Raw genomic sequence first — 27,413 nt, forward strand, 5'->3', positions numbered from 1 at the left:
TTGAAATTTGTTTTGGGAAAAGAATGTAGAAAAAATTTAAAAATAATACTTTTCACAAGAATATTTTGAGAGGGGAATCATTTTTCTGGATGAACATTATTTCACATGAAAAATTCGTGTATCAAAGGAGTAAAAAAGCTTTTCAAATCAAATTGAATGTTTCTTTAATAAATATTTGAAATTATTGTTCTTGAAATATATTCAACTTGATGTATGGAGCACTGACTATTTATTTGAATCATATTTTCCTTATTTAATCAATCTTAAAATAATCTTTGTTATGCAGTCAAACATATTTAAGTTTAATTGAAGTATATTTTTTGCTTCACTTAAATCAATAATATATTAAATACAAGCATAAAATGTTTACAAAATACACAGAAAAAAATGTGTAAAATTTGTTGCGAGTAGTTTTCTGATGATTAAAATCACAAAGTGTCGGTTAGAAATGTTGCAAATAGTTGTAACACCATATTTGGTGTTAAAATAACACTTCTCTTTTTCTGTGATATATATTTTTGAATTGAATGTATTATCTAAACAAATAATATTTTTAAATGAAAACAGTAGATATTTTCTATGAGGATTGAGTAGATTAAGCTTATAAACTGACTTTTATTAAAAAAGATCATCTAAAAATATTTTTCTTCTTCAATTAAGTTACCTAATGTTATCTAGCGCGTAATTAAATTTTGAAAAGTGTCAAACATTCACGATTTGTCTCTCAAATTTCTCATCAGATTTTCTAATTTCTAATTTACTCGTCGTAAATTTGTTGAAATACTTCACGGACTTCATCTAAAACTTAAGTGGAAAATGCTCAAAATTCCGTCTTAATTATTCGGCAGCCACGTCATTAAAAGTTACGAACCTGCATCGCATGCCGTCTATTATGTCCTTTTTTCTATTTAAATAGAGAAGCGTTTATAGTAGACAAAAGAGGTGAAAAAAAATGTTAACTAAGAAAACGCATACTTCAAAAATATTTTGAATATTAATAAATAAATACTAAAATAAATTATAAATTTATTCAATTATTAAAAATATAAATTAAAAATATAAATAATTAAAGAAATAATATTAAAATTTAAAGGAATAATAATGAAAATATTAATTGTTATAAAAATAAATAATACAGTGCGAAAAAAATGATATAGTCGATTTTGTCATACTCGTATGGTTAGGACGTATAGCTGAAACAGCAATACTGTATTTATGTTCTTCAAATACAGTATTGGTGTTCTTCACATACATATTACTGTCTCTCACATACATATGACTGTTCTACACTGCGTATGGCTAAAACAGCAATACTGTATGGCTGTTCCATATCCACCAATATAATATGTGAGAATTGGACATATTTTTGGCAGTACCATAAATATATTTTTTCAGTGTAATGATTATGGATAAATTAACAAACTAAATATATTTAATAATACATTTTTTAAAATAAAAGTATATTGAATTGCAGTAGCACAGATTTTAGAAGACTTTTCATGCAAGCAGACAGAGCTTGAATTAAAATTTTTTTTCACTGTGTAAAAAAACTAAAAATTCATATCTGCTACTGCTATAAAAATTAAAAATTTGTCTAATTATAATTTAAATATACTTTTACTACTGCTGTTCAAATTACAGGAATTATAAAAGTCTTAGGTACTAAAACTAAATATTCCACTGAAAAATACCAAATATTAAAAATTTTTTAATATTATTAAAACATTTGTGTAAAAAGTCTGAGTAGAATTAATTTTTTACTAAAAGAAAAATACCGAATCTCAAATTCATCAAAGTTCTGTCTCAGTGTAATGATAGTTTTCCACAGACACTTAAATTACTAAAACATATTAAATGTATCAATAAAAATCGTTGAAAATTAATCGCTTTACTATTGATTAAAAATAAATAATATTGACCTGATTTGACCTTTAATTTTATTATGAATTTTAAAGTAATAATTGACTACTTTTCCTTAGTTTCCAACATGTTAAACATTGAAAAAATCAGATTTCAACTTTACACCAGAAACATTGAAACGATGCAGTTTTAATCACGCAAAGTGTGAATTTTTGCATTTCATTGCATTAACCTTTTTAATCAATTCAATAAAATCAAAGTTTACACACTTTTTGAAATTGCAAATAATTAAAAATAATTTTCATTCCCTCGGTTGTAATGTGATCACGTCACTTTTATGGCTTTCATGTACTTAATAACAAACAAAATGCTGAGGTAACTCGAAATTAGGAGAAAAGAGGTGATAAAATTTTTGGCAGATCTTTGTCGGTCGCGATTTTGTACAATTGCATTAAATTACGTTTTTATGGTAACTCACACCTCTCCTCAAAAATTTTAAGTCTCATCAAAATGATGCCCTAAAATAATCATGCTATCTTTTAAAGTACATAAGATTTAGTAAATTGCAATTTTTTTGAAAATCATAGCTGCTCCTTTTTTCGAGATATATGTAATTTTTGATAAAAAAACTCAAAATTTTAGCAAAGTTATGCATTTTTTATGTACTTATCGATAATATTTACTTTGCTGAAACATGTCTAAAATTTTCAGAATATTTATATTACAATTGTAACGTAATTTTACAAACAGATATCTCTGGCTAATATGGACGAAAAATATTCAATGAAGGCTTAAAAGATGCGTCTGAAAAAACTCTACAAAACTAAAGAAAAACATTTATAGGTGTCCTAACATTTTTTTTAAGTTATGGCCAAAAAACGTTTTTTTTACAAAAAGAAAAATGCAAAAAAAAAATTGTTAAACTTTATGAATCGGGCTGAAAATACTCTCATTTTATGTCCCCCGGGGAGACCTACAATTTAAAAAAAAAATTGAGGCCTTTAGCTCTTTCTCGTTCTGAGATATTGAGGCAAATGTAATGTTAGTACACACACACACACACATCGGGACAAATTTTTATAATCCGTTTTTTGGACTTCTGAGATAAAATTACAACAAAATTTTTTTTTATTTATTTATAAAATTTATAGGAGCAATGCCCATTCGCGCATAAAGTACTAAAAGATTAGGTATAATGAAAAAAAGTTTATAAATATGTCAAAAAATCACAATCGAAAATTTTGCTAATACAATCATTCTTCTATGAGGAAGCAATTTTTTAAATAAAATTTTATTTTTAACAATGTATGTATCAATCAATTTTTTTCAAAATTTCTTTTAAGAAACTTGCACTAAATTAAGAATTTTTAAGCCTTGTCTAACTTGGAATTTGACTAAATCACAATTTTACACAGAAGGAAGGATAAGTTTGGAGAAACTCAGTCTGAAAACACATTTGCTGTGAAAATTGTTAAGAGTTATATAGATCGGTGTCATTTATTTTGACATATTAATTGATTTTATAAGCAGTATATTACAATAAATAATTATTTAGGAAATACGAGGTTTGATCCAAATAAATCATTTATTTGGTTATAATCCAATAAATGTGTATTTGAACCAAATACATATTTATTTGACCTAAATATTTTATTTTATCGCATCAAATAACTATTTATTTGAATCAAATACAAATTATTCAAATCAAGTAAATGGAATATTTAAAACTAATAAATAATTATTTAAATCAATTATAGAAATTATTCAACTTAAATAAATATTTACTAGACCTAAGTATTTTGTTTTATTGTATCAAATAAACAGTTATTTGTATCAAATAAACAGTTATTTGTATCAAATACAAATTATTCAAATCAAATAAATTTAATATTTTAAGCTAGTAAATAATTATTTGAATCAATTATGAAAATTATTTCATTGTATATTTAATAAAATTTTTTTTTTTAAATATTTAGTATTTTTTTTAATTTATTAATATATTATTATATTTATTTATTATCAGTTAATATAATATTTTTTTAAATATTTTATTAAATTTTATTAAATTTTAGGTATATTTTATTTTTAATATTTTTTTTTAATTTTTTATTTTATTAAATTATTTAATATTTTTTTTAATATTAATTAATATTAACTGATTTTTTAACAGACTTTTAACATTACTTACAAACATATTCACACAGTTTTTATTCACAACACACAATTTTATTATTTTATATAACGCTTAAAACGAAGAATGAAAAATATTCGCTCGCATGTGGGATTGAACTCACGTCCCCCCGCCTCTAACGCATACCGGAAGTTCTTAACGCACGTATTTAAACCGCTCGGCCGCAGAAGGCTGGAAGGCATCTTGCCTAATCTACTATATCAATGCCAGTGTCGTATATTCTGTATCCAAATAATGAAAATGTTTTAAAACTCATTCAACACATCAGTCCCACCTCGGGATTTTTTGAAAAATCTTCTATATATTATAAGGAATAAATAAATTTTAAAAAAATAAAAAAAATCCGGGCTAATGTTAAAAAAAATTAATTTGTTTATAAAAAAAAATTTTTTTAATACATAAAAAAATTAAAAAAAATTTTTTTTTTACATTTCTTAAAAGTCGAAAGAAAACTAAAAGTTTCATTCTTCCACAACTTTTTCCTAAACTGAATAATTTCGGACTTATAAGCTACTAAATATAGGTCTACAATTACAAGTCCAAAATTTCGAAAATTCATAACTCGAAAATTTGGACAATTTAACAAAAATAAAAAAATACGTATCTGTTTTTTTCGATACAGAATAGAAAAAAAATATTTTTGGTCGATTTCAAGACGTCGACTAAAATCTCACGTGGAATTGCCCATATATATATATATATATATATATATATATATATATATATATATATATATATATATATATATATATATATATATATATATATATATATCTTTTTTTGGTTTTTTTTCGAAAAAAGAATCAGCTACGATTTTCGGAAATGAAAATTTGGAATCTTGGGCCGATTCCCGATAAAACTGCGTTAGCACAATTTTGACTCATTTTAGGTAAACCTAAAAGTGCTTGAAGACCACCGTGCTTCGTGTTAGTCAGTTGCAGGTATAGACCTGCATAGTATTTCATAGTGCATTTACATTCTTAGAATATAGGAAAACGGTTCTTCACGATTGGTAAATAAAACTCAGGTACGTACGAATCCTAGAAATAGAGTGAGTGATTGATCGATTAAGTGTTTGATTGATTAATTGATTGGATGATTGATTGACGGATTGGTAGATTGATTGGGTAATTATATGATTGATTTATGAATTGCATGATTAAGTAATTGGTTGGTGGATTGATTGGTTGATTGATTGGTGGGTTGATTGGATGATTGATTGATTGGTGGGTGGGTTGTTTGGATGATTGATTGATTGGTTGATTAATTGATTGATTGATTGATTGATTGATTGATTGATTGATTAATTGATTGATTGATTGATTGATTGGTTGATTGGTTGATTAATTATTTGATTGGATGATTGATTGATTGGTGGGTTGATTGGATGATTGATTGATTGGTTGATTGATTGGTTGATTGATTAATTGATTGATTGATTGATTGATTCATTGATTGATTGATTCATTGATTGATTGATTAGACAACACAATTTTAGCATTAAAGAAGTGCGTTTCTATGTGTATATGTATTCTGGTCTGTAATTATTAAGCAGAGGCTTAATATTCCATAGTGCTGCACAGTGCATAGATGCAAGACTATCTCTTTTATACATAGCAAAAAGAATAAATCATTTCTTAAGGCTTCAAGACCGCAATAGTGGTAAGTTGAATGATAAGTGAGGGAAAGAGAGAAAGAGAGAGAGAGAGAGTACATTTTTTGTGAAAAAGTTTTGTTTGTTTCCTGTTATAATACGTTTTTGTTTTTTTTATTAGGTTTTAAAAATGCCGCGAACGTACGTTAAGAAAAAAGCACCTCCTTCTTATAATGCTACTGAGCTAGAAAACGCTGTACATGATGTAGAGAACAAAACGATGTCCTACAGAGAAGCAGAAAAAGTAATTTTTCACAGAATCAAAGGTAGAAAGTGTAAAATTGAGAAACTGATTCCAGGTCGTGTTTGTGATTTAACCGAAGATATAGAAATTCTTCTAGTGAAGTGTCTTAAAGCTAGAGCTCAGATGGGTTATCCTTGTGACAGAGTAGAACTTAAAATTCTTGTGGAGGAATATGTTATTGCAAATAACCTTCAAACAAGATTTAAGGATGGTCGTCCAGGGGATGATTGGTACTACGGAAACATGAACCGAAACTCATCGCTTTCATTCAAAAAACCCGAAAATCTGCAGAAAGCAAGAAAAAGTGCTCGAGACCCATTCGTCGTCTACGATTTCTATGATACAGTGAAGAATGTCTACTCAACGTCTCCCATTGATGAAAATTCATCAGCTTTAGTGTTTAATGCAGATGAATCCGGTTTTGCTACTGATCCTTCACGTCTGAGAGCAATAGGTGAGAAAGGACAATGTCTAAATAGGCTATCTGGTGGATCAGGACGTGAGACAAGAGGAGATTTCTTGCCGCCCCTTATTGTGCACAAAGGATTAGCAGTTCAACCACGTTGGATATCTTCAGATTCATTTCCTGGTACCATGTACGCTGCTACAAGCAATGGTTGGATAGAAGAAGCGACTTTTTTTGAATGGTTGTCTCAAATGTTTGTACCGGCTCTCAATGATATTCGGAAAAATGATAATTTGGAAGACAAAACAGCTGTTCTGTTTTACGATGGTCATGCTAGCCACATAAGCATCCAAATTATTGAGCTAGCTATCGAAAGTAACATACAGCTCTTGAAATTTCCCAGTTGTCTTACCGATCGCATTCAACCCTTTGATAAATGCGTGTTTGGTCCCATGAAAACGGCATGGGACAAAATTTTAGTTGATGATGGAAAGAGAAAAATGGGGTACAAGAATTCCCGGTTGGAAAAAAACGAGTTTGCTAAATTATTAGGTAAAGTTTGGAAAACGTTGAGTCGCACAAACATCATCAGTGGCTTCAATTCCACAGGATTGTTTCCCTTGGATGAGACGAAAATTCCTACAGATTTATTTGATGCAAGAGCATTGGCCCGTTTTCATCAACGAAAAAACATGCAGAAAAACCTCGATTCTGCTGGATCCGAACAAGAAGAAATGCCTTTTCAAAATCATTTGGAAGATGATGGTCTTTTTAAAGGAACGATCCCAAATAACAGCGAAGAAAATAAATCATCAATTTGAAGTCACAGACGTTCCGTTAGATTTAAGCTGTAAAACAAAGAAAACTCAAGAAGAGAAGGAAACCACATCTGTTACGGAAATTATTGACATTTTCTCTCACCACCTAACAAAGATCGCTTCATTGAAGCCAACGATGGATCCTCCAAAGAATTCAGGAACACGATTGAAACATCATACGTATGGAGAAGTTCTCACAACGGAAGCAGTTCTGTCGAGGCTTAAAGAGGCAGAAGAAAGAAAAAAGAAAAAAAAACAGAAAAAACGATGAAAATGAACCTACAAGAAAGCGAGGGAGACCACGAAAGCAACGAACGGAAGAAAAAGGAAGTGAAGGAATGGAAACATCCGACATCGAACAAAATCTGGAAGAAAAAACAGTTCAACCTAAACGAAAGCGAGGAAGACCACGAAAAGAACAGAAGGACGAATTAGAAAATGACGAAATGAAAACATCAGAGGTCGAACATAAAATGGAAATAGAAATAGAAAAATGTCTTCAAGAGGTTGGAGAACATGTTATTTTTCTGTATGAGTGATCATACTTTCCAGGAAAAATAGTTAAAGTTATGGAAAACAGAGCAGAAATTTCTGCAATGCAGAAAAGTGTGAAGTCGTGGAAATGGCCAACAACTCCTGATTTAACGATGTGTCCTTAGGAACACATTATTGGCCACATTGAGTCTCCAAAGTGTATTTCAAAAAGAGGATTTTATACAGTTCCTGCCATGGCAAAGTTTGGTTGGATCTAGGGTTCTCATAAAAGTTACTTTATTATTTTTATTTATGAACAGTAACACTTAATATAACAATGTGTTTTTCAGTAAGATATTATAAGCCATATTGAGTCTCTAAAGTGTATTTAAAAAAGAGAGTTTTATACATATTTTCAATTTCCTCCATGGCAAAGTTTGGTAGAATCTAGCATTTCCGTTAGTCATTACGATCACAATTGTTTTATAAAATATTAAACTAATTTTGTAATAGATTAGATTAACATTGTTAAACTAGTATTAAAACTAATTTTAATATACGTTTTTCTATATCTTGGAATTTAAATACTGAGATTACTGTCTCCCTAGATCTTTTCAAAAAATTATTATTAAAATTTCAGAAAGTTTATAGATTTATGTTTTATAAAGAGGAAAAATTTCGCACCATATTAATTGATTTGATATTCGTATTTTCTAAATGTCAGTGAACAGCGAAATTCAGTCAAATTTGATCAATTTGTAAAAACCTCTTTCGCCATGTTGAATCCGCCATTTTGAAATTTTAAAATCTGGCTTCAGATTCTTATTCAGCGACCTCAAAAACCCCCGAGTAGCCAGATTCAAGCAAATTTGATCAATTTTTAAAAATATTTTTAGGTTCATCCGCCATATTGGATCCGCCATTTTGAAAATTTAAAATTTGATGTCAAATTTGTATTCAGCGACCTCAAAAACCCCCGAGTAGCCAGATTCAAGCAAATTTGATCAATTTTTAAAAATATTTTTAGGTTCATCCGCCATATTGGATCCGCCATTTTGAAAATTTAAAATTTGACGTCAAATTCGTATTCAGCGACCTCAAAAACCCCCTAGTAGCCAGATTCAAGCAAATTTGATCAATTTTTAAAAATATTATTTTTAGGTTCATCCGCCATATTGGATCCACCATTTTGAAATTTAAAAATTCGATTTTAGATTCTTATTCAGCAACCTTAAAAACTTTTTTTTACCAAGTTGAATGAAAATCTATTAAAATTTGTTCAAGTTATTCAAGTTTTTACATTACTAATTTTGTAATGGTTGATTGTTTATTTATATGATACATTATCAGTCAACTGGTTGATTTACTATACATCTACGAAGAATTTTTTTTCAGTTTTTCCATCCCTTAAAACAACAGTATACTTGAAATAACTTGTTTCTCAAACCTCGCTTAACTACAGTGGTGTTTACATTTACCCCGAATTTTAGGAAAATTTTAAAATCTCGGGGTAAATGTAAACAGTTAGTTTTCGGCGACTCAGGTGCATCAATATTTTTTTGTACCTCATAAAATTTTTCTAGGGAACACTAGCAACAAGTTCATGCAAAAAAAATCCGTCCGTTTTACCTTTTAACAAAAAAAACTAATGTTTTTCGTGAAACATAGCTATTCCGTTTACATTTACCCCAATTGACCCTAAGTGTGATTCAAATAATTCAAGTTATTTAAATCAAATACATATTTTTTTGATCCAACTAAAAAGTATTTGAATCAATTAAATATTTTTCAAATAATTTGAATTATTTAAATCAAATACATTTTTTTTAGTGCACGTTACCATTTATTTCAAAATGTACTTATTTTAATTTTATTTTTATAGCTTTTGTATCATCTTTAAAATATCTAATCAATTGTGTGATGACAAAGACAATAGATTGAATGTTTGCGGACGTTGCCACCAGAAACTATTTTTCTTCAGCAAGGTCCGCAAAGTTTCAATCTATTGTCTTCGTGATCACAGAATTGATTAGACATTTTAAAGATGATACAAAAGCTATAAAAATAAAATTGAAATAAGTACATTGTGAAATAAATGTTAACGTGGGAATATTTTTACTTACCTCGTATTTCGTAAATAATTATTATTTATTGTAATATACCTAGTGGCTATAAAATCAATTAATATGGCAAAATAAGTGACACCGATCTGTATATAACCCTTAACCGGTAAAGTTAAAAAAACACATTTCGAAGAAATGAACATCACTGTGACATTAAATTTGCATTATTATTGTAATATATGTCTGTTTTTATACAGAAAAATATTTTCTGTCTGTTTGTAAAATTACGTTACAATTGTAATATAAATATTCTGAAAATTTCAGACACGTTTTAGCAAAGTAAATATTATCGATAAGTACTTAAAAAATGCATAACTTTGCTAAAATTTTGAGTTTTTTTTATCAAAAATTACATTTTTAGTGATATCTCGAAAAAAGGATCAGTTTCATGAATTCAACATAGAATCAGAGGCAATCAAATGTTTTTAGAGGTGTCAGAAAAAAAAAACGTTTTTCGAATTTTTGAGTTTTTTGATCATTATTTTTGAGTCTTAATTTATTTGGCAAATTTTTTTTGTTGCTATTGGATGTCCTTCTTCGAAGTACATATATATAGTTTTGTCTTACTTCAAAAATAATTAATTAAATTTATTCTGAAATGTGAGGAATACACTCGGGGTAAAGTCGCTCTCGTGAAGTCGGGGTAAAGCCGCTCACTTTGTTCTAAATTTAAAATTTAGAATAAAATAATTTCACGTATTACATTTTAACAATAACACAATTTATGACTTGTTAAAACCAAAATTGTAACTACATTTCACTTTCTCTCAATAAAATATAACATTATTTAAATACATAGTTGTAATTCATGAAACCTATATTCATTATTTATTAAACTAATTTGTTGTTTATAGAACTCATATTTTATCAATAATAAATCATATACTTAAGACGGGAATAAGACGAATTTTAATATTTTAAAAATAAAACCGTTACGTCTTGAATATTAATATATAAATTTGGTATATGTGTATTAAAAAGTTTCTCTAAGTAGAACTAAAAAAGATAAATCAAACAATTTTTTTTATTTTTTTAGTAGAAATCATAAGCTTTCAAATGATATAAATTAACTTGGATTTAGAGAATAATTTCCAAGATTTTTACCGAACTGAAAAAAGTGAGCGGGTTTACCCCAGTCTCCCCTCACAGGTCTTCCAGAGGTGGGCAGGTTATTCTAAAATACGGCGCCCTCGACCTCCACTCGTGTCACAAAAATCACCGTAAACAAATTGGCTGCCTTTATTCCCATGTTATTTACGATATTTTTTATTCCTAATGCACAAAAGTGTCGATTTTAGATAGCAGACGACAGGGAATAAAAGTCAGTCACTTGTTCGACTTATATGAAAATGGCGGCCGTTTTCTCCCTTGGGCAAAAATAACGCATGGGATCAGCGGTTATGTTTGCACATGGGAGAAAATGGACGCCATTTTCATATGGTCGAAGAAATGAGTGACTTTACTCCCTGTCGTCAGCTATCTAAAAGCGACATTTTTGTGCATGTGGGATAAAAAAAATTTTTAATATCGAAAAATCATCAGTCTTCTGAATCAAAGCTTCCACATTAAGATAATACATTTTTAAGTTTCCGACTATCTGTAAAAGAGATAATTCGAAAAGAGGATCAGGTACGATTTATCGGTTTGAAAATTTTGAATCTGGAAGTCATTTGGAACAACCCCCCACCAAGTTTGAAGCGTTACATTTTAGAATAACCTGCCCACCTCTGAGGAGACCTGTGCCCTACATAATGTATGACAGATACGCAAAACTGGCACAGATGGCGTGCCAAATGAATGTACAAAAATTTTGACACACCAAGCAATTACAAGTGATTTTTAATATTTTAATAAATTTTGTAGTATTTTCTCGCATTTAACTATAGTGCCGCACGAACTTGAGTTTGTGACGTACGGATTTTATTCACTTTTTTTATAGGAATTTGCATAAACAAATGTCAAAATTAACATTAACTAGTTAATCTGCGGATTACCTGATCAAATCCGTTAAAGTTCGAAAGAAAATTTTTTTTTCGAACATTAACTAGTTAATGTCCAGATTAACTAGTTAATGTCCAGATTAACTAGTTAATGCGAACATTACCGAGTTTACTTTCGTTGAAGTGCGAAAAAATGATTTAACTGAAATAAAACATGAATTATTATTGCTTCAGAGTAAAATTACTTTATTGAATAACAAATGTACAATATTGGAACTTTTTTAAAAATAAACTTATTACTTATATATTAAATAATTAATATTAATTATAATTAATATAATAATTAATATCATTATTCAAATTGTTATTCAATTTTATTACTTTTTTTAAAAATAAACTTATTACTAATATTATTGCAAGATAAAGACTGGTGGCATTTGGAGTTACAAAAATTAAAAAAAAATTATATAATAATTATTAATAATTATACTATTTTAACATAATAAATTATTTATTTAATTAATTAATAATTATTAATTATTTTTTAAATTAATTATTTAAAAAATATCAGGCAGAGAAATATTTACTTTTGACCTCTAAAAACCAATGTGCCTATTGTTTTACTTGTAAAGTTTGCATATTATTTTTAAACATATTGCAGTAAGTTCGTACATAAAAACTAAACATTTTTCTCTTTGGAACCCCATCTCTATAACTAATTGTTTCTGAGATATTCCATTTGTAACAACTGCACACTGTAACAACCGCACCTAGTCTCCCCTACTTACTTTGCCTCTTTCTAAATTGATAGACAGAGTCTCGAATTTCACGAAATCGAGATCTTTTCGCACTTTAACGGTTTGATTCTCGTTAATGTTAGCATTACCTAGTTAATGTCCGAATTTCTCACTTTAACTGTGAATCTTAGGGAATCCGCAGATTAACTAGTTAATCTCTACATTAACGGATTTCGGACTTTAACTATAACATATATAGGGGAGAGTCGGTAGTGGCGAGACACGCTTTGTTTTTTTTGTGTAGGACTCATATTTTCATGAATATTTGGTCTGCTTTTGTGCAGACAGACTAGTGAGACTATCTTTTACAAATTTACATAATATAGATAGCATATGTCTTAAAAAAAAGTTATTACCGAATTTCAAAAATGTCCCGCGACTACCGACATTCAAAAACGTCGGTAGTGGCGAGACATTACTTTAAATCGCAATTTTTTCAATTACAATGTCTTTTACGGCTTTCAATTTCAAAGCATTTGGGTTCCTTTGTGTCCCTTTTAAATTGATTACGTTTTTTACATCTAAAAAAAAGAGTTAAGATTATTATTTTTATTATTACAGATTATTTGAAAATACATACGCAACTTTAAGATTAGGTTATTGTTATGCAAAATATTGCCGACAAAACTTAAAAAAAGTAATACCGAAGTCATTTAGAAATGTACTATTTTATTAGATTTAAACAAGCAGTATCCGGACACTGCCGACAATAAGTGTCTCGCCATTGCCGAAACAGTGATTTACGGTAATAACGATCTACAATTGTGTCTATCGGACTATTATGCATAATGTTCTAGGAATTTTTAAGGAATCTTACATACTAATAACTTAAAATATTTGCCGTTAACCAAATTTTGAAAAGTTTAATTTTATAAACACTTTTTCATACGAAGAATAAAACTTTAAAACTTGCTTAAAACTATTGACATCATTATAGTGACAGATTTTACATCCAGAAAGTGTGTATCATATAAAAAAGCTTAAACAGAATAAAACTTTACTTTTACACCAAAAAAAGCAACACTGTCAACTCAGCTGTTTGAAATATCGCAGTGTCTCGCCACTGCCGACAACGCCCTATATATATACTCTTCTTTCTCTTTTCCAGGAAAAAGTCAACGAAGCAAGTCAAGTAAATTCTGAAAATGAATTTTCAATCTCTCTCTCTCTCTCTCTTCTCAAGTTCTCGAAATTATTCAAGCTTAATAGCTTACTGTATTTTACGCATCCTTTCCTCTTTCACTAAAACTGTGGATGCAAATAAACGGATTAATTAATTAAATCAGGTGGCTGTACTTTTACTTTTACGTTTTTGGCTTCTTCTCATTTACTTTAATGATACTCTCTCAGTAAGTTGACATTGAAATAAATCTTCTTTCAAATTTTGATGAAATTCTAATATTCCCTGGAGGGAGGGAAAGTAAATAGTAAATTTTCTTTATTAAATTTCATGCAGAAAAATATTTTAATAATCACAGAAATGAATAAAATTAATTACTTTTTTAAGAAAAAAAATAAAATTCATAACACCAAAACTGTAATTGCTTCTTAAAAATTGAACCACTATTCATTTATTTGTGGTTTTAATTCCATTATATAAGAAAAGTAGTTTTCTAATGGATTCAATTTCTTTAAATAAAGCAGTGTTGCCAACGACATGGAAATTTCCCGGAATACGGGAAATTTTGACTATAATGGGAAATTTTACAGGAAATGGATAAATTACGGGAAATTCTTTAATAGCACACAAATGTTAATGATGTTTAACTAAAATCAAATTTTAGAAACTTTTATTGGCAAAACCAATCAAATTTGTTTTATCGGCATGTGTATAAATATATCCGTCGACTGGTCTGTGAAGATTACTGGTGTAAAGTTTTCCAATTAACAAATGCATCAAACACAAAAATATTTAATAATTTAAAGATAGTTATCCGACTCCTTTTGGTTTTGCCCTTCTCGAATGCCTCAGTTGAGCGATTAAGAGTTTTAAGTAAATTTAAAATTTAATTATAATTTTTTAAATAACAAATTAAGAGTTTTAAGGAGGGGCACACCAGTTGTAACGTTAAAAAGAAGTGTCAAAGTCATGGAAATGATTTTGATTAAAAATAAAAGACGATATTCAGCTGTAGGAATAAAAGTTTTTTATAAAAAAAGAAATCCTTCGATCGGGAACTAGATAATCTTATAATAAATGTAAATCAATTTTATTTTTGCATTTTAGACGAACTATACTTACGGAATGCTTGTCACCGCAATTCATGTTTTTTTCCGAAGGCGCCATTTAAATGGCTCATATTTCAGAAAGTTTTGGATGAAAAAAATTTTTCATCCTAAATTTAAGCCTTATATATGTACTTTTAGATAATAATAGTATTTTTAAAAAAGTTTTATGGATTATTAGGAAAAAATTCTTGAAAAAGACACTTCTTTTTAACGTTACAACTGGTGTACCCCCTTAAATAAATTTGAAATTTAATTCTAATTTTTTAAATTAGAATACATAAAAATTTATAATCCCAATATAAATAATGTTAATAATAATATTTAAAAAAATAATAATCTTATGTTAGGGCTTATATATACAGTAAGAAAAGCTATCCGTCAGTCATAGGAAAGTATGGGAATCGCATAAGTCTGTCTCACTCCCACTCATGGGATATGACTGACGTGGTAGGTTTTCGTACTGTATATATATATATATATATAAGATTACATTGCGGGAAATTTCATGGAAATTTAAGAAACTCGTCCGCGAAAATTCGGGTGTTTCTTAGTTCTATTACGGGAAGTTGAGGGCGCTCACTCTGGCAACACTGGGTTTTTAAAACCCCCCTCCCCCATCGTTTGATTTTTACATGTTGTTCTAAAATAAGGTAAGGATTCAATGAATAAGGACTCCGTTTTGATTGATAACTGAAATGTACACGGAGAGAAATCTGTTGCGAATAATGCATAGAGTAGAGGTTATGAATATAGCATAAGCACTTACTAGCGAAAAGTATAAGAGGTCCGCCTGAATATCAGTCGACTCCGCCTAATATTCAGGCGGACTCGAGCAATAAATAGGCTCTCTGTTAGGATTTTAGCATCAAAGAATCTATGGAAAAAGTATATGAAAAGTTTCGAGCATTAATCATAACAGATTTCTCTCCGTGTATATTTGTGACCTTATAACTCGGTGTCTGTACAGTAACTAACTAAATACAATTGAGAGAGCGAGAGAAGAGGGGGCCCGACCCTTCTACTTGAAGCGGTGGGCTGGCTCTTCGGAGAGGGGGGCGTTAAACAAGAGAACACATGTATTAGCGCAATTTTTTCTAATGAAAGTAAGCAATATCTAGACCCTCCTCCCCCTTAAATGCTTACGTAATATTTGAATGGCCCCAGTGTAGTGATTAGCGTTCCGGGTTTTCAATGTGCGTATGCGTGAGGGTTAGGTGTTCGCGACCACCCCGTGTTAAATATTTATTTCATAAGTTTGTGTTAATTCTGAGATGCATATATATATATATGACGGGTTCCACGTTAAGTGACCCAGGTCAAAATTTTAAATGTTTGGGATCGGGTTAAAATTTTGCAGAAGCAGTAGTCCTATTAGATACAATTAAAAATACCAAATATTATTAATTTATTTAAACAAATATTAAAACTGGAGGGGGTCAAAGTTTAAATTTTTGGTCTAACATGGAATATTTGAAAAATTTGTAGTTTCTTTAAAACAAAACGAAAATACGTTTTCTATTTTGGGTTTTTCTGCTGTTTTTCAACACTCTCTAATGGTGTAAACAAATGTAGAGAAAAAAAATGTTTGACCTTGAAAAATTAAATTAAAAAATAAAATTTCATTTTTTCATCAAATGGACAGTTTTTATTTTTTAAAAAAAATTTTTATCATAAAGGTGAGGTTTTTTCCTAAAAAAAATGTATAGGTCAGAACGTGGGACAAGAACTTTTAACTGGTCAAAATAAACATTTACTTCTGCAATCCACCGCCCCTGCTCGTTGTTGGGCTATATATTGTTTATAACAATTGAAATAAATTATTTTATGCTTTATTAATTATCTAGTGGTCCTATTGGATGAATTTAAATTGATTTAGATCATGTGCATCAACGAAATAAGAAAATAAACCTCCTTTTTTTAAAAAAGTGTATTAATTTGTTAACTTTGATTTAAAAAAAATTATAAATAATTAAAATCTCCAAAATCTGCCTCGAAGGATGTCTTAAGAATTTATTCCCCTTTAACTTAAGACAAAGAACACTCAAATCGGTTAAAAATTGTAAGCTATAGACATTTTTTAATAGTAAATTGTAAAAAAATTCCACTGTGGGACGGTGCACGGCAGAAGTAAATGCTTAATTTGACTAGTTAAAAGTTCTTGTCCCACGTTTTGACCTATACATTTTTTTTAGAAAAAAACCTCACCTTTATGATAAAATTTTTTTTAAAAAAATACAAACTGCCCATTTGATAAAAAATGAAATTTTATTTTTTAATTTAATTTTTCAAGGTCAAACAATTTTTTTTCTCTACATTTGTTCACACTATTAGAAAGTGTTGAAAAACAGCAGCAAAACCCAAAATAGAAAACGTATTTTCGTTTTGTTTTAAAGAAACTACAAATTTTTCAAATATTCCATGTAAATTTTTGACCTGGGTCACTTGACGTGGAACCCGTCATATATATATATTAAAGTGAATTATGAATGTGTTCTAAATAATTATTATTAATGTATTATTGAGTAAAAGGCTTATCGGTCGTGTTTTTTTTAAAGTATAAATTCACTTTTTTTATTTAAAAAAAATATTTTTATTAACAAATGTGTCGACGTTTCGATAAATATTTAATGAAATTTATTTATTTTATTTTATAAAAATATTTTTTTAAATAAAAAAAGTGAATTTTTACTATTTTTAAAAAAACACGACCGATAAGCATTTTACTCAATAATACATAATTAATAAACGGTCACTAACTTCAAGTTTATGAGGCATTTTACGTGAAATGTCCTAAGTTGAAATTTCAACTTTTTGAAAAAAATTGAAACTCAGGGAATTTGTTGTTCTATCAAGTAGAAATGTGCCCCAAAAAATATTTTTGATTTTTTCGAAAATTTTGAGGGGGTAGAGGGGGGTCAATTTGACCAATTTTGCTAACACCGGCTACTTTGTGAATTTTTTCTGAACATACTTGTAATGGGAAAAATTTTTTAGAATATGTTTCTGAAAGGTTTTTTCATCCTCTTTCCAATGGTGTATTTTATTTTTTAATATTTTAAAAATTTACCCTAATTTTTGATAATTAATACTAGCGTCATATTCCTCGCTCGCTCGGAAGACATTTTACTTATTTATTTGCACTTACATAAATAGTTTTTGAGGTAAAAATTTTGTTTAAAAAATTTTTAACGTCAAAAACTCTCCTGATTAAGCTAATTTTGTTTAAAAAAATCTTTAACTTTAAAAACGATTCTTATACCTCATACAGTATGAATGCAGGCTAATTGTTTATAACATTTTTACACCAATAGGTCTTTTTTAAAAAATTATGTAATATATGTTTTCGTAGTGGTTTTTAGCGTAGAATCAAATAGCGCTATAAGTTTCTTATAAAAATCGACTTTTCTTTATTTGTTTATAAAAAAAATTGTCAAAAAAAATATTTGTTTAACATTCAACGCCAAAAATTATCATTAGATCCCATGCCAGGATTCCAATAGTTAATTTTATTATATCTGCATTCCTTTGCCTATAGGCGTCAATGGGTTAATGTAAAAAATCTTTTCCTTAAAGCATTTTTTCAGTTAGTAGAAAATAAATTTGACACAATAACGTTTGACTTTTGTTCCACTGAAGACCATAACAATACAAAATTAGAAATATAAGCCTGGATAAAGTGTGGAGGAAAAGATTTTTTACAATAAAAAAGGAAAATAATGTTTATAAAAAAGTTATAAATATATAGTTAAACTGTTTATAATAATAATATATACGTATATAATTAATAAATGTTTTAGAGGCGAGCAATAAAGGTCATATCATCTTTTAAAATACACTGATATAGGCGCTACTTAGTTAGCGCAACGCACAAAAACTCGTAGCGCAAACTTCAAAAATTTTTTTCTCAAAAACATCAAAAAGCACTTCTTTAAAAATTTAACCACTTATTAAGGCAGGTTTAAATTTTGAGAAAATAATTTTTTTAGGAAACTCCATGATGTCCTTAGCATATTTTTTAACAATTAAAAATTATTGTTTAAACAAATTATTGAAAATTTAATTTTTTTTTAACTTTTTTTTAATATTATAAAAAATTGACATTTATTTATTTATTTTCAGTTTCCGATTTTTCAAATCTAAATATCTTGCAAAAATTTTTTTTTTTGCAAAACTGTTTGACACAGTTATTAAGTACCCCAAATACTATAAAATTACAAACTTTAAGAAAAATCGGTGATCCACTATTTACTTTTCGTATGGAACTGCCCTTTATATAAAAAATTTAATTTGTAGTATCAAATAAATAGTTATTTGTAGCAAATTCGAATTATTTAAGTCAAATGAATGGAATAATTGGATTTAATAAATATTGCTTTAAATCAATTAGGAAAATTACTTGATTCAGTAATGCATGGATTTTAATTCAAATAAATATTTATTTGCATCAATAAAATAATTTTTTTAAAATAACTAAATATTTATGAGACATTCCGCACGTCAACACGGACAGAGCTCTAAACAAAAATTGCTTTGATAGATTTAAACGTTCTAGGGCTTAAAAGATTTCTATATTCATGTACTTTAAGATGGCGATGGGCGTTTTTTGCAAATTTTCATTTCCGATGCCAATAGAGCTGTCAAAAGTCAAATGGTCCAAAAAATTCAAAATACTTTTATGAATTAAAAGCAAAAAACAAGGTAAATTATTCTGTAACTCATTCTTTAACAGTTTTTAAGGTCCCCGAATATAAATCTAATGTTTTTTTAACATTCAAAATGGCGGATCAAATATGGCGGACAAAATTCAAATTTTATCAGATTTGATTAAAACTTGTTACTCGGTGGTTTTTAGGGTCGCTAATTACGAATCTACACTACCGCGGTCAAAATTAAGAGACCATCCATTTTCAGGTGATTGAAAAACATTTTAAAACATAAAATGTATGGAAACTAAAATATTTTGCTTTTTATTTTTTAAAAGATGATACAATTTTGAAAAGAACAAGATCTTTTAGAAGTCATTTGGCCAATATTTTATTTAGATATTTTTAAAAAATTGTCATTTTTAATGTCTTACAAAAATTTAAATAACTTTTAAAATAATGAACTAAAAACTATTTTAGAAAATATATAAAACATTATATAGTGTAGATTTTTTAAGAAAATTTAATATAGAAAATACGTTTGAATTTTAAAAATTATTTTTCTGTAAATAAGAATGTTTCAAATTTTTTATATTTTTTTGCTTCAAGTTTGACCGCCTGTATTTTTTAAGAAAAAAATTACACGTTAATTCCTATAAGTAATTCTTAAAGTGCAGCAAATGACCTTTAAAACAAACCTAAGATCATTAAAAAGCGTTCATTATTTTAGAAGTTATTCAAATTTTTGTAAAACATTGAAAATGGCGATTTTTTAAAAATATCTAAATGAATTATTGGCCAAACGACTTCTGAAATATCTTGTTCTGTTCAAAATTTTATCATCTTTAAAAAATGAGCAGAAAAAAATTTTAGTTTCAATAAATTTTATGTTTTAAAACGATTTTCATTCGCCTGAAAATGGGTAGTCTCTCATGACCAGTAGTGTAAAGTCACTTTTTAAAAATTTAAAATGGCGAATCCAATATAACGAAAAAAATTTTTAAATTTGATCCTATTCCCTTCAAACGTGTTACTCGGGGGCTTTTGTGGTCGCAGATTATGAATATAAAGTTACTTTGTAGAAATTGAAAATGATGAATCCAATATGGTGGACAAATTTTAAAATTTGATCATATTTAATTAAAAAGTGTTACTTGGGGGTTTTTAGCGTATCTGATTACGAATTTGAAGTCACTTTTAAGAAATTCTAGTTTCATACTGTTCTATAATGTAAACAATTTGTTATTATTACAAATTTGAAAATTTTTTCCGCCATTTTCAATTTTGAATTTTTAAAAAGTGACTTCAGATTCGTAATCAGCGACCCTAAAAACTCCCGAGTAACAAGTTTTAATCGAATCTGTTTTAATTTGAATTTTGTCCGCCATATTGGATCCGCCATTTTAAATTTAAAAAAAACTTTAGATTTATATTCGGGAACCCTAAAAACTGTTGAAGAATGAGTTACAAAATAATTTACCCCGTTTTTTGCTTCTATAATTCATTAAAGTATTTTGAGATTTTTGGACCTTTTGACTTTTGACAGCTCTATTAGCATTAGAAATGAAAATTTGCAAAAAACGCCCATCGGCATCTTAAAGTACATGAATGTAGAAATCTTTTAAGCCCTAGAACGTTTAACTCCATCAAAGCAATTTTTGTTTAGAGCTCTGTCCGTGTTGACGTGGAATTTCCGTTATTTATATCAGATATGCAATTATTTTTCATAATTAATTATTTTAATTTAGACCAATATCTCTTTAATTGCGTCAAATAAATAATCATTTATGTAGTGATTCAAATAATTTTTTTTATCTATATATTAATTTGATTCAAATAACTTGAATTATGCGAATATACGAAACTTTTTTCTTAGAAAATGCAGGTTGGCAAACTTAGAACAAAAGAATTTAAAAAATTTGAAACAATCTTATAAACCCCTTCGCTGTTTGGAAAAATAATCATATGATTGGCCCAAAATGTTCAGCAAAATCTGGCAGATGAATTTTTATGAAACTTAGTATACAAGGGTTTTTGGGGTCGCTGAATATAAATATGACGTCAAAAAAAATTCAAAATGGCGGATCCAATATGTCGGACAAAATTTTTAAATTTTAAATAGATATTATAAACAAAAAACAAAGAACAGAAAGTGTAATGTAAAACCTTTGCAGCCTCCACGCGGCACATTCTGGTGTCATGATTCGTTTTATCAGCTAATGCAAAGGATATAGAATAGAGTACAAAATTTGATAAAAATCGGGATGAATTAAAAAAATTACGTCTCTTATTTTGAATTCATAATTTTTTATTTTGAAAGACAAATTTAAATTCAGCGACCCAAAATATCCCTTAATACTAAAATTGATGAAAATCCAAATGAATTTAAAAAATTTTCAAAAAGTATGTCCGCCAATTTGGATCCTGCATTTTGAAGTTTTAAAAATGATGGTCAAACTTAAATTCAGCGACCTAAAAAACCATTAGGTACTGAAAATGATAAAAATCCAAATGAATTTCAAAAATGATGTCCGCCATTTTGAATTTTTTTAAATTAATTAAATTCACCGACTCCAAAAACCCTTATAAAATTTAAATTTTCATAAATCAGACTTAAATTTTCATAAATTTTACTTGTTTTTAAATTGTTATATTATTTAAAAATAATAAATAATCATTTATTTATTACTTAATTTAAAAGCATTGCAATTAATAGTGTGTTAATAATGATATAAAACAATTTATTTTATAATTTACATAAGAAATTGCATTTATTTTGCGCTAAGAAGTTTACTACCCAACGGTCGTTAACAGGCAACGGGTTAACAGAAAAATAATTTTTAAAATTCAAACATATTTTTTTACTAAATTTTCTTGAAAAATCTACATCATATCATGTTTTATATTTTTTGAAGGATAGTTTTTTGTACAAAAATATTATTTCAAATTGAAATTTTTGTGTATAACTTTGCCGACCTGCAATTTCTAAGAAAAAATTACACGTTAATGTCTACAAGTAATTCCCATTCTGTAGAAAAGATTATTCAGTATCGAGATTTAACAATTCTGTTTCTGTGTAAGATATTTTTAAAAAATCATTATTGTCAATGTTTTACAAAAATTTAAATAACTTCTAAAAACATGAACACTTTTAATGATCTTAAGCTTATAAGCTTATAATTATCATGTTTTTAGAAGTTATTTAAATTTTTGTAAAACATTGACAATAATAATTTTTTAAAAATATCTTACACAGAAATATAATTGTTAAATCTGAATACTCAATAATCTAATTCTTTTCACTTACACTACAATTTAACACTTCTTATTTTAGAAATTTCATATTTTGAACATTTTAGGCTTTGGAAATTTTGTATTGAAGAAAAATAATTTTTAGATTGTGTATAGATTAAAAAATTCAATTTTGAAGTTCTGAATGTTCTTCGCATGCTTTAAAGTGATAGATCACAACTGCGCATGCGTTATAGTAATAGAACACTACTGCGCATGCCTGACATTGGTAGAACACTACTGCACATGCCTGACATTGACAGAACACTACTGCGCATGCTTGATACTAATAGAACACTACTGCGCATGCGTATATGTATGTATACACTGAGTATTATTATATATGTATATTATACGATGAATAAATGATAAAAGTCGAACGACTGAACGATGAAGTACGGAAATACACGAACGACGGACGACAAAACGACGACGAATATGTTTGCAATAATTTATTTTAAAAAAAAACGGACCGATTTTTGTGAAATTAAAAATTAAATATTAATTATCAAAAATAAGGGTAAATTTTTAAAATATTAAAAAATAAAATACACCATTGAAAAGAGGACGAAAAAACCTTTTAGAAACATATTCTAAAAAATGTTTCCCATTACAAGTATGTTCAGAAAACATTCACAAAGTAGCCGGTGTTAGCAAAATTGGTCAAATTGACTCCCCTCTACCCCCTCCAAATTTTCGAAAAAATCAAAAATATTTTTTGGGGCACATTTCTACTTAATAGAACAACAAATTCTCTGAGTTTCAATTTTTTTCAAGAAGTTGAAATTTCAACTTAGGACTAAAAAACTTTCATTCTCTGAAAATTTTTTTCTAAACTCAAATATTTTCTGACTTATAGGCTACTGAATATAGGTCTACAATTAAAAGTTTAAAATTTCGAAAATTAATAACTCGAAAATTTGGACAATTAAACAAAAATAAAAAAATACGTATCTGTTGTTTTTCGATGCAGAATAGAAAAAAAATATATTTGGCTGATTTTAAGAGGTCGACTAAAATCTCACGTGGAATTGCCCATATGTTAATATTTGAATAAAAAAAAAATGTTTATATTTATATAATATAACTATAATATTAACAATATTACTTTATTTCACAATACATTGATTCGAATTGCCTTTAGATTCGATTCGAAAATTTTTTATAAGATTCGATTCGAAGTAAGTTTATCGGATTCGATTCGAGACCTAAATTCCTGATTCGCACATCTCTAAAAGTGATTTGCTTCTTAGGAACCTTTCTTGGGAGTGCGTTACAAATAATAATAATAATAACATTAATAACTAAAGATAATGTCGATTAAAAGTAAAGAAAAAATGTAAATTTTCTTTAAAGAATATCAGGTATGTTAAATATTCTAAAAGCAGTACAATGGACATTTTGATTAAAGCAGAGCTTGAAGTTGTGTATCTACAATAGAGAAAATTGAATTATGCCCTAGAGAAGGAATTACGAGCAGCGGTAAGACGTGCGGTTTTCTGTCATTGATTGCAAGAGAGAGAGAGAGAGAGAGAGAGAGAGAGAGGAATGAAGAGAAAGTAAAATGACAGGATAGTGGATAGAAGCAGAAGGGTTGACTAAAGATATATAATGTGATGGTAGATGATCTGAGTTGGTCAGTCATCACTGTAACTGAGAGGTGAGGCCTTCATTTGACATGCAGAGAGAGCCTTTGATCATCTCTCTCGACTCTCACGTTCCTCTATCAGTGAGTTCACTCTCCTCTCGTGTTCAGAACCGCGCGTTGCACAATCATATATCGTATGGCCAAGGCAACTACCGCATCGAGGAACGCCAGTGGCTACCTGGTACCGCCACAGGCTTTAGTAGAGGTCACCAGTGTCCATCCTCGAGTGCATTGTGAAGATCCGGTTTCCAACCCATGAACGCAAAATGAGAGAGAGGCGAATATTGTAACTGTCACCGGTTTAGCTTTTGAACCCTCTATATATATATATATATATATACACGTCGTGTTCTGTCGTGTCCTGCCAACGAGACCGCAAAACGTTATCCGTCTTGTTCTCCGGCGTGACTAGTGGCAGTTATCGAAATGGAAATTCAAAGCTCGATTCTAAAACCGTCGCACTTCTACTGATAGTCACTAACATTATATTTCCCTTTCGCGAATTTCTCCAATATCTCTTTTTTACCTGGTGACAAAATAATTTTTTCATACTCTGTTTTTATTCTTTAATAATATTATTTTTATTAATACGTCGAAGTACACGACTAGGTTTCTGGGGGCCTCGCCCCCCGACGCGTCCGCTAACTTGGGGTATTATAAAATGCGATTCTTTGAAATTTCGAAAATTATTATTATTATTCTTTTGAGTTGATTTTTTTGTAGTCTAGGGGCTTCGCCCCCGAACCCCCCCGCGCGATCAACTAGTAACGTACGCTTGACAGTGGATCTGTGTTCCGAATCTTATGTACGCGTTTCTCAACATTCTTTTCAATTAAATATGTTTTTCAGTGTCAACGCCTTTTTGTGATTTTGTTATGAAAAGTATCGTGCGCATCACGTGTGGCGGCATTTTGGAACGAGCGCTATTCACACTTGTTACGCAATGTACTATTTTTATGCAGGCGCGGATTCAGAAGCAAATTTTTTGGGGGGGGGGGCGATTTGTAAATTAAAACCTTATAGTAATCAAGGCATAGATATAATTAATAATACCTAACATTACACTGTGAGTAAGTGTGTTTAGGGGGGGCGATCGCCCCTTTCGCCCCACCGTGGATCCGCTCCTGTTTTTATGAGTTGTTGCAGCCATATGTTTAATATAAGTACCGTAAATTAGGGCTATTAGGAACAAAACTTTGTTTTCGGATGGAGTTGATGCTATTGGTGCCGTGTATCGATAAATTGTGTTACTTGCTTTTGAAAAATTGTTGCTGTGGTAACTGACTATTCAATGCAATAATTGTAACTATCCATTATTTTGTGAACAGTAGTAGCTTGTAAGTGACTTAATGTATTTTAGTGAAGTTTCAAACGTGGAAAACATTTGTTTGCCTAGGTAATTTTGTTCCTGTTTTAACTTCTCAAAATAATTGTTTTTTATTAAAGGGATTTCTTATGTGAAACTTTATTGAGTTTACTAAGTAATAAATATTTTTATTTTGTATTTACAGTAGGGGAAAAGGCTCGGTTGTGGGCATGGTCCGGTTGTGGACACCCCCGCAGAACTTTTGACAGAAATGAGATTTTTCTAATCTGACAAATGTCACGTGTGTGTTATGACCAAACGTAGTTATCGATGCAAATAAAAAAGTGATTAGACAACTGTGCTTTTTACTATATATAAATTAATTTTTCGACACGTTGAATATAACAAAAATGTATTTTTAAACATTGTTAAATATTCAACAAATCAAAGTGAATTAATTAAAATGATAAGTTCAATGCGTATTTACACAGTAAATATGTTATATTTTGTGCTCCAATACCAAACTCGTTCAAAAAGGTTCTATTTTTTGCAGAAATAAGCCATTTATTTGTTTATAAAATGAATAATTTCTTTATAACAAATGTAATTGTTTAAGCTAATAAATTTTTTAAGTTTTTGAAAAAATGTACATATGATATAAATATTTAAAGTTTAAAAAATGCTGGAAATGTTTATAAATGCAAAAGAAAATAGATTATTGGTTATATAATTATTAATAACAATGATAATTGTTAACTTTCAAATCATTTTTTTACAAAATAGACATACATTACTTAAATAAACATAAATTTGTCTACAAAAAAAACAATTTAAAAAAAAAGACCAAAGTTATCTATTTGTTAATTTAAATTGTTTTTTTTAACAATTTAAATAAACTGTATTATGCATTATTATTTGTCAGGTGGTCAGACTAGACTAATTTAAATTGATTTCGATCTTGTGCAATAGAAAAATAAAAAATAAACAGTATTTTTTACAAAAATATTTTAAATTGTTAACTTTGAGTAACAAAAAAATAAATAAACAATTAAAAATTCAAAAATCGGTTTAAAGAGATCTCTTAGAAATTTTATCCTCTTTCATTTAAGACCAAGAACATCAAAATCCAATAAAATTTGTAAGCTCTAGAAAATTTTGAAGAGTAAAGTGTAAAAAATCCCATTGTGAGGCGTCCCGGGTAAAAGATACTGCGCTGGCACTGAAACGTGGTCGCGCTTCCACAAAAATTGCAATATCTCGAAAACTATTAAAGTCTCCATCGTTTTCTTTTTTGTAAATGAAAGGTGAAATTATAAGGAATATTTTATTATATATCGAAAAATACTCAAAAATCGGTCCCGTGCTTAATAAATCGATTCAAAAAAATTTTTTTTTACTTTTTTTTAAAAAAACAAAAAATTTTTTTTTCTTTTGAAAAATTCTGAAAGGACATGATTTTAACTATAACATATTTAAATTTTATTAAAATCCGTTAAATTGTTTCGGAAATATTCACATTTGAAAAAAATCTTATAAAAAAATTCAAAATGGCGTAATCTTTACAATTTTGAAAATTTTTTAAAATCCTTTGGTACACTTATTTTTGTTATCAAATATAACAACTTCACTAAATTACAGAATAATCCGTAGACCCCATGCAAATTGTAATTTTTCTGAGGAAGTCTTAACCTTTTATCACCTAATTTGGTTTTTAGTGTTCATAGATGGTTCGAAATTTTAAAAGAGTGTTGGGACCGACAATACTGCAAAAAGATGTGTCTTATTTTGA

The 27,413-nt window shown here is 28.5% G+C and overlaps 1 protein-coding gene across 4 annotated transcripts in view; it reads right to left on the reverse strand.

Annotated features, from left to right (window-relative positions):
* Positions 1-27,413, reverse strand: part of LOC122504191 (SAM and SH3 domain-containing protein 1-like) — a 641,260-nt gene that overhangs the window by 328,965 nt on the left and 284,882 nt on the right. The window lies entirely within an intron of this gene.

The sequence above is a fragment of the Leptopilina heterotoma genome, unplaced genomic scaffold, assembly GCF_015476425.1.
Source record: "Leptopilina heterotoma isolate Lh14 unplaced genomic scaffold, ASM1547642v1 Lhet_284, whole genome shotgun sequence".
NCBI lineage: Eukaryota > Metazoa > Arthropoda > Insecta > Hymenoptera > Figitidae > Leptopilina > Leptopilina heterotoma.